At 34.4% G+C, this 9,115-nt stretch overlaps 1 long non-coding RNA gene across 1 annotated transcript; it reads right to left on the bottom strand.

The window, feature by feature from the left end:
• Window positions 1-1,962: 1,962 nt before the first annotated feature.
• LOC128941158 (uncharacterized) lies at window positions 1,963-8,804 on the bottom strand. Its single transcript, XR_008483350.1, has 3 exons — window positions 8,724-8,804; window positions 6,519-6,709; window positions 1,963-3,159 (listed from the first exon to the last, which is right to left on the bottom strand). It is a non-coding gene; the product is annotated as an uncharacterized LOC128941158 (long non-coding RNA).
• Between the last annotated feature and the right edge of the window lie 311 nt (window positions 8,805-9,115).

Genomic DNA, 9,115 nt, shown 5'->3' with positions numbered 1-9,115 from the left:
TAAAGATTTCATTTAAAATACTTCTAATTATGTTTCAAAATAACATTTTGAAATTTGTACAATTAATTATATCAATATATAAAAACTGTCACAAATTTCTCAGAGGCAGACACTCAAGTGAGTGAGTGAGTGAGTCATTAAAATGAGCCTGTAAAATTCTGACTGAGTCTGAAGTGTGTTCTGAAAAGCAGTTCTACTACAGGCATCACTTACTGTCAACATACTTCTGCATTACCTTCATCCACAGAGAAAACATTCTCTAAGTTTTGTCCTGGATCTTTCTGATACCACATGCTTTCTTACATAGGAAAATTTTGACATTACAATATTCATTGAAATGTGGAAGATAATTGTTAAAGGGTTGCAAGCTCAATTTTCTGTCATGAAGTATCAGATTCTAACACATAAATCAGTATCTTTCCCTGATATTAGAAGATTACAAGACATTACAATTTTAAAGGTACTTTCAAGCTTTCTGAGAGGCACATTTTTAAAATAAAATTGCACATAGCAGACTATATTTTTAATGTGTTCATTTCCCTCCCCCTCTTTTTCTAAGTACTCATCTAATCTACTTTAGATGGAAAAGATAGGTGCTATGACTCATAAGAACCTAATTTAGCAATGTCAACAGCTTCACTTTATATTTGTCTGAAAGGAACTTGTACATAAAAGAGAGAGGAAAAATTGTCAAAGCCACTCTTGAATCTTTCCTATTGGAAAGGTTGTTAATGATAAGAAGGGTAGACACAGAGGAGGAAACTCACCATAGCAAATTACTTCCCATACCAAATTACTGTAAGGATTACAGCATTTAATCAAAGAATTTGAGACTGAATTTTTGGTAGTAATTAGTTATGGCAGTTGTAGGTTTGTTGTTTTAATAATCAGACAGGACTCAGTTTCTTCATGCAGGAAAAGCCCATTCTTTATTCACATATCTCATATTTATATGAAATATCAGAAGGCACTCTGTTAGACCTAACTGGCTAATGATACACTGACACTCAGTTTATTGGTCAGTAAATGGCCAGGGTGTACATCTGTCAAATCTCTCTATTTTTGGTTAATTGACATATTTTGTTTACTAATTTGCATGCGACAGATTTCTTGTTTATTACAGGTGCAAATGATTCTCTTACCAGAATGGTTTGTTGTGCTAATGGCTTTCATTCTTATGATCTTTCACATCAAGTTGCAATCTAACTGCTAGCTTAAGTGGAGTTGCAGGGCCTAAACCATATTTTATAAGGCTTTTCATTGATAATATCTCTGCCTATATGCAACATAGGGTCTCTTTTCTGCTATAATATGACCATCTAGAGAAAGAACACAATGCAAATGTGTAAGGCAATCTTGCTGGTTTACCTCCTTATAACCCATTATTTACAGTATATCTGTGTCTTGGTGTATTCTCTAGATAGGCCTTATTATGAAATTTTCTGCTTTCTTCAAGGCTGTATTTTCTGTCTGCATCCTGCTTGATATGACACACTTCACTGGCTCTTTTGCTAAACTTTTATTTCTCAACAAAATGTTACCAATTAATTTTTTTTTGTCTCTTGCATTTCACTGTTGACAGGTGACAACTCCAAATATTTTAAAATAATTAGAAGTATTATCAGCAACAAGCACTCTCCATATTTTCAGCTATTATCCCTGTATGGTCTGCTCTTAATTTCTCTTTTTCATTCAACGTGTCTTTGAAGACAAAGAGTAAAGTGTGATAAAGGTCCAACTGTGAATTGTGGTTCTTGACACTTGATTCATGAGCGTAAGCTGTGTTTGAAAAAATTTCTAACTCACTTTTATATTGAAAACCAGTTAGCTGTTAAACCATTTAGTCTTTTAAGACCACTATCTGTTCTAAGATTACAGAAAATATTCATAATGAACTCTACTTTCTGCATCTTCAGAGTAGTTGCATGTAATCTTGTGTGTTTTAAAGTAAATTGGTTGTGTGCATAATACTAAGAATCTAAGTGTCTGAGATTTAATTAACTCTCCATAAATAATCCAAAGAGTTCTAAGCAGAAAATTGTGTTACCATTCCACAGTTTCATAGAGGAAATAAATAGATTTCTGTAACTGATAGCACTGTTGTATTTTTTTTGTTCTTAAAACAAGCTCTTTTTTGACAAAACAAGAAAAATGTCAGAGAATATATTTTTAATTTGCTTTTTTCTTTTCCCTTTGTTTCCCATCTCATGAAAATCATCTTTTGGGAATGTATTAAAGCCATGGATACTATACCTCACCACTGACACAACATATTGGATTCTTGATACTTTTGCAAGAAAAAATACGAGCAATCAAAACATCAAAGTTTCAGAAATAGGAAAACATATAACTTTAAATGGCAAGGAGTAATGCAAACCTAGAGAATACTTAAATGTGGCAATTAATCAGGAAATTTCTGGCATTTAATGACAGTCATGAATGTAAATCTCTGAAATGGATACATTAGAGTTTTAAGAAGTAATCAAAGTGGGAAGAAGTGCTGTTTATTTTGAAGCCCTAACCTCCAACCCTTTTCAACAGCAGACATCATACATGCTTTCAGCATCAGGAAACAGCCATAAGCAACTCATCCTTATAGAGAATATTCAGGGCTTCCAGGAAGGGACAGGACTACCACAAGTGCATGAAGTATGTGTCCTATAAAAAGCAGAAAGCTTTTACTAGGAGTAGCACATCTGTACAGGTGAGTCTCTGTGTAGACCAGAGAAGCCTGGAAAAGAAACGAGCTATTGTCATTAAGAACAATCAACATATGGCACTCACGGTGCTCCCTCTAGTGGAGCATTTTTGCCCTTTTGCTAATCACTTGTCAGGACAGAGCTGTTATTTCTGAGGAAGAGAGCAGAAGATTTTCACAAAGCGCTGCAGAAGACAGTGCTTGGTAGCAACATGATTTAACTTCAGCTGAGGGGCAGAGTGCCTCTAGGAAGTTTACAGTGTCTCTGTGAAAGAGGAAGAGGCTGCAATGGTCCACAGGCTCAAAACATGAAGGTATCACAGATTTGGATCAATTCAGTTAAAATAAAAGAAGCATGGGAACATGAAAGAAGGGCACCTATAATGCATGATACAAGCTGGGACTCCTTCTGGATTTCCTCTGTAGGTAGATAGCCTAGATTCTCTTGGAAGCTGTTAGACCTGAAGATAAATATGAGAATAATGAAAAAAAAATGTTCATTGGAATACCAAAAGATACCATTGTAGAGGAAAACTTGCCAAAGAAGTATTATCTTGGACCAGTATCAAGAAGTAATTTGAAAATCCTTAAGTAAATTTATTGGTGCTATAAGCCACTTTTTTTAAAATATAGTTGTATATTGATAAGGGAAATGGTACATTGCTACATCCCATGGCCTAATAAGTAACAGAATGCTGTTCACATTGCAGAACAATCTTGGAGAAGTCCTGGGGATGTGGGCTGAGCTCTGGGAGCATAGATAGATAAAAACAGCCTTGCAAATTGCTGGAAACAAACTGTGCTTGCTCAGAACTAGTGGTCAACCAGCAGACACCACAATTTGGTCATCAAACATTGCCAGAGACACTGAAAGAGACCCCTGAGGATCAAATAAGAACTTCAGATAGGGATGGAACTATGCAAAACAGGGCAACAAATATACATCTAGCAACCAAGGATACCTGTGGTATTCACAATCTCTGAACAGGGAGAGACATAATTCTCTCTCCCAGGATTTTTCCTGAGGAAGGCAGTGAGAACCTCAGAGAAGAAGAGAAAACAATTCTTACATTTATTCACTGCGTGGAATGTGTTATGGAGATTGTTTACCAAAAGTGATTTGGTTACTGGACACCGGTGAAAGTTGTTTTGATTCCTTGGCCAGCTGGGTCAAAGGTGTATTGTGACTGTCTGCAGACGGTCATGGATTTTTCGTTAGTATAGTATTCTCTAGTATCTTTTTAATATAGTGTCCTTTTAGTATAGTATATCTTTAGTATGTAATTTTGTATAGTATTAGTGTTATATAGTATAGCTTAATAAAACATTTGTTCAGCTTTTCTGAATCATGGAGTCAAAGCACATTATTCCCTGGCTGGGGATTGCCTGTTTCTACAATAGATACCTGATAAATATGTAAACAATATGTGTAACAAAAAGCCTGACTTGCCTGTCTTTGGTTACACAAGACTAGAAGAAAATGTTCCTTGTGTCCAGCAAGTTGTCTTAAAGAATGCATGCTTTCTAATACTTAAAGCTGTGTTAGAAAGTTTCTATCCAGCTGTGTTCAGTACCAATATAAAATTATTCCTTCTTTGAAACCAATTAAAGTAGCTTGTCTGCCTTCAGCAACTAGCTGTTATAATTAAAGCGGACTCTATTGGGCAGCTCAATTTTACAAAAGCACAATAAAAAGAGAAAAATTTATTGTTAATTCTTATTGTTCCTCTCCTTAAAATGCAAAAACAATTGCACTGCTTTTACTAGCAAGTTTCACCCCAAAATTCTATTCCTAAAAGAACACTAATTTATGTGTTATTAAATCTATGTTTATTGTTTAAAATCTATGTTTGTTATTTAAATATCTTAAAATAATGAATCTAAAATATATGTTTATTATTTATTATCTTAAATCTATGTTTATAATTTAAAATAAAAAGCATAAAGTTTCGGGGTTTCTTTTAAGTAGCATTTTTTGCCTCTCTCTTAATTATTTCATGTTCTTGGGCACAGGTAATTGATCCTGGCACTGTCAGAGCCCTTTGGTACCACAAGACCAAAAGATAATAGACAAACATGAAAAAATAATGTGAAACATTATGGGATTTCATAGCGCCTTCAAGGCATTTTGGCAAAAACTTACAGAGAAATATAAAAAACTATTTTATTTATGATAAGCATTTTGTGTAGGAATTCCATGAAAAGGACAAAGACTAGACTAGACTAGACTAGACTAGGATAGGATAGGATAGGATAGGATAGAACAGAATAGAATAGAATAGAATAGAATAGAATAGAATAGAATAGAATAGAATAGAATAGGAGTCCCTGGCTCTGTAACTGCACAGGTATAGGATGTGCCAGTCCATATCTCCTCTGGGGTACATCTATGTGCAGCATCAGAATTCCATTCAAAACCTGGTTTTAGGCAATATTTTTCAGCTTTCAAAGTATTCCTTACCTTCACATTGTAGATACCATTTCATGCTCAAGAAATCATACTATCTTTTTCACAAAGTTTTCTTTAAATAAAATAGCTCAATTAGTTTTGTGCAGAGCAAATGAAGACATTTCAAATAACAATTATGTAGACCTAAATAGCTTAGGCTATTTTTTAAAGGCACCTATCTAAAAAGGCACTCAGCTGCATTCTCAAAAGCAGTCAAGTACCAATCATAGACAAATATAAAATGAATTTTTATCCATTTTAAATATATTATACAAATATAATATAATACTGTATTAATAATATAATAAATATATAAATATATTCATTATTTATTCATTTTAAATATAAAACAAATTTTTTCTTAGAAAAGTTTACAAAGTATAGTTGTAAATTCTTTGCAGAGCATACTGTGCAGTTTTGCAACAGTCTACAGCTAGTTTGCATATCATCAGGGGAAGAGTCATTAAACAGAAAACGACTTAACTGAGTTTTTTTAAATGATTACTCAAAAAGATTTCTGATCTCTGCAAGGGTAACTATAGATATGTGAAAAATATATATCATATGGCTCTTTGCAAATATTAAAAGGAATACTAAATGTGCTATGTTGTATTAATTTGTAGTACTGTATTAATCCTTTTCAAGTAGTGTGGTAAATATAGTTTTAGGCTATAACCCAATATTAAAATAGAAACTATGTGATGTAAAATACTTTTTGTAACTAGCTCAAGGAACGGATAAGATAATCAAGAAATTCTTCACACAGAGATAACAGCAACAAGACACTAAAATCTCAGAGAAGAATTATTGCCTCCTTATCAGGAAGAACCAGACTCCTTCCACCTCCTTCCAGACTGTGAGGAATCAAACAATGATTTACAAGAGGAAGGGGGAAGAAGTTGAAAATAAACAGAAAACTCCCTAGTTCAAAAGGAATGTTTGCTTCATGTATGAGATATATGAATATACAACAGGCTGCTGCTTTTTAACCCTTTGTTAGCAGGTATGCTTTTTGGGGGCTTAATGCCCAGGAAGCATCCAGACATGCTTAATTCTTTCCTTTTTTATTTTCCTTTATTGTCCTAACTCTGTCCATTGAGTTTGCTCATATTGCTCTAATTGTTATTACTGTTTTAATAACCATTTTATTACTATTAAAAGTTTAAAATTTTAAAACAAGTGATTGGTGTTTTTCACAAGATACATTTGGACAAAGATGTCCTCAGATAGCATAAGTAATAGAGTATAGAACATGATTCAGAGACCTAAAGAACTGGATAGTTTCAGGGTTTAAGGGCTTAATATGGCTTACAGGGCCAGCAGGCAGCACGGTCCTTGATAACCTCCGATAGAGCAGAAAAGTGCACTCACCTCTTTTGTCTTCATTTCTCAAAATATTGGAAAATCATTCCACAAAGACTTCATAAAGGATGAAAATAAACAACTTGCAATTGAGAGTGGTGTTAGCAAATACCAAGGTTGTGGGTTTGATGCTCATACGGACCTTTCACTTAAGAACTGGACCTAATGATCCTTGTAGGCTCTTTCCAACACAGAATATTCTATGATATAGACAGAATTATAGTGGTGAGAGAAAAGGAAATAGATGTGTTGCTCTTTGGTGCTACAAGTATCAGGAACCATAAAATGACAATTTAGTTCAACTAGTTAAACAAGAAAAATGGAAAATATACAGAGCTCTTAAGTGTCTTTCTCCAAAGTACTGTTTCATTTTCTGATGAGAAGACCTCAGACATCCTTGACACTCAAATAATTGTGTAAAGTAATTTATGTCCTCTTCCAATTAATCTGGAAGGTCTGTTTGATGGAAAAAAAAAAAAAAAAAAAGGAAGGTTTTTAAACTTTTTTTTTTCCCTCAAAGGTAAAACTCAAGTAAGAAGTAAGCTCCATTATTTTTAATAATGGACAATGTAACTGCCTCAGGGTCTTTCACTGGCACTCAAATTCTTCCGTTTAGGTATAAGACAAGAAAGTTTCATATTCCTTTTGTAAGTGAAAAAGGTTCTACATTTTAACTCAGAATGGGGAACTATAACCCAAAGACACATGTTGTATACTATAATGATCACAGAACATCACAATTTTTAAAAATTCTATTTCATTACTTTGTCTCTAACCAATAAGTTAGACAATTACTAATAGTCCGGAATTATAAAAATATCTAAAAATGATTGCTCGTTTTTACACACAGGTTTGAAGTTATGTTACACTTCATGAAAAAAATTCTCTTATGGCGCTCTTGAAGCAATTTTTGCACTCAGATTTTTTGGATACAAGTGTTTTGTATTAATACCTGACTTGAATACTGAATAAATCTATGCATTTCAACAATTAAACAACCTCCACCCCTCCCCCAGATTAAAGAAACAATCAAATATTCAAGGACTTCATTAATTCTTTTTGTTTGAAAATAAAGAACATAAATTGCTCTACTTTTTAAGTTTCTATCTGAAAACTCAAAGGCTATCTTAATCTGATTATTAAGAGCACTAGCTTCCGATTTGGGAAAAAAAATCTTCAAAAAACAACTTTCCCCACTAGAACTCTTGGTTTTAAGGATGATGGTTTTGCCAAGAGGGCATTTTAAAACACTAATATTGCCCTGTCATAATTTTTACTGACCAAGGCAATCCTCTTTTCTTTTCCCCTAATGCTTTGCATCTGACATGCAGTTTACAACACTGTATTTCATTTTATCATCCTAAGTGAGCAACCCAGCACTGTTAGACTTTACACAGTCCATGCATCAAGGACATTTCTATAGGACAATTTAACATCAGTGACTGTCTTTCTAAGAAGAATATTTCTTTTGAATGTAACACTTTCCTCTGTTGTATGTCCCTGAGCTGCAAATAAGTTGCTTGGACTTGTCAAGAGAAAATATATCTCACGGTAATTAATAGGATAGAAGCAGGGTGATACATATTGGCAGTGGGAGGACCTGAATCAGTCAAGCTCTGTTGAAGTCATAAACCTTGTAAAAAGCTATCACAGAAGCTTATTCACATGTTCCATCCCTACAGCACCTTCAGCAAAATGTGTTGCTCATATAATCTGAAACATTATTCCCATTAAAGGTCTGCCATTTTTCAAGGGGGAGACATGGGATAGTTTAATGTCTCACATACTACTTAAATCAGTTTTACACTTTCCAAATTCACACTAATTGTGTGACACAAGACCGTGAATCTGTTTTCTCAGTTAATGCAATGCTAAACTTGTTAACTTGTTAATAAGTAAACTAATCACTATTTTCACAGTATCTATATGTGATTTTATATGACCCACTATAATTGCTTAAGTTTAAGGCCACTGGGATAATGAGTCTGCGTCTGAACAAAATCTGGTTGTTGCCCGTTACTTCAGCTGCAGATATATATCTGCACAAGGCTTCTTTGCTACTCTGGCATTTTATACATTCCCTTTCACATCATGACAAATGTCAAAGAGCTGACCACCAATGTAGAGTTCTCATTCTGTAGGCACACTATACCCCTGAAATCTTTGCTGAAGTATACAGTAACAAACCAAACATGCCACTAAAAAGAATCTTACAATGCATTCTAGCAGGTAAAGGATTCTATTCTATCGGGACAGTGTTTAGTTGAGGAACAATGAGCCACAAGAGCAATAAAAGTCATGGAGAGTTACTCTGTAGCATCACCCTAAGTCAGGGTCTTGACATCCATGTTCATTGGCTTTGTAATACTGCTCCATCACCTTCAGTTGTGGTCCATCTAGACCTTTCCTGATCTTTCCACCACTGAACATAGCTGAAGCAAAAATTAGTTTTCAGGACACTTTCCAAACCACTCTTTTGCTTTATTGTTGAGGAATATGTCTGCTGCAGGTAGCTCGGTAGTATCGGAGGACCAGGTCCTGCACCGTCAACAAGACATCTGAGACTGCTGTGGGAAATCCAGTCTGCGTGAGTGGGGCATGTGAGG

This window comes from Melozone crissalis, unplaced genomic scaffold (assembly GCF_028551555.1).
Source record: "Melozone crissalis strain CALT ecotype California unplaced genomic scaffold, PUWL_Pcris_2 ptg000005l_1, whole genome shotgun sequence".
NCBI lineage: Eukaryota > Metazoa > Chordata > Aves > Passeriformes > Passerellidae > Melozone > Melozone crissalis.
This window is presented reverse-complemented; position numbering and strand designations above follow the sequence as displayed.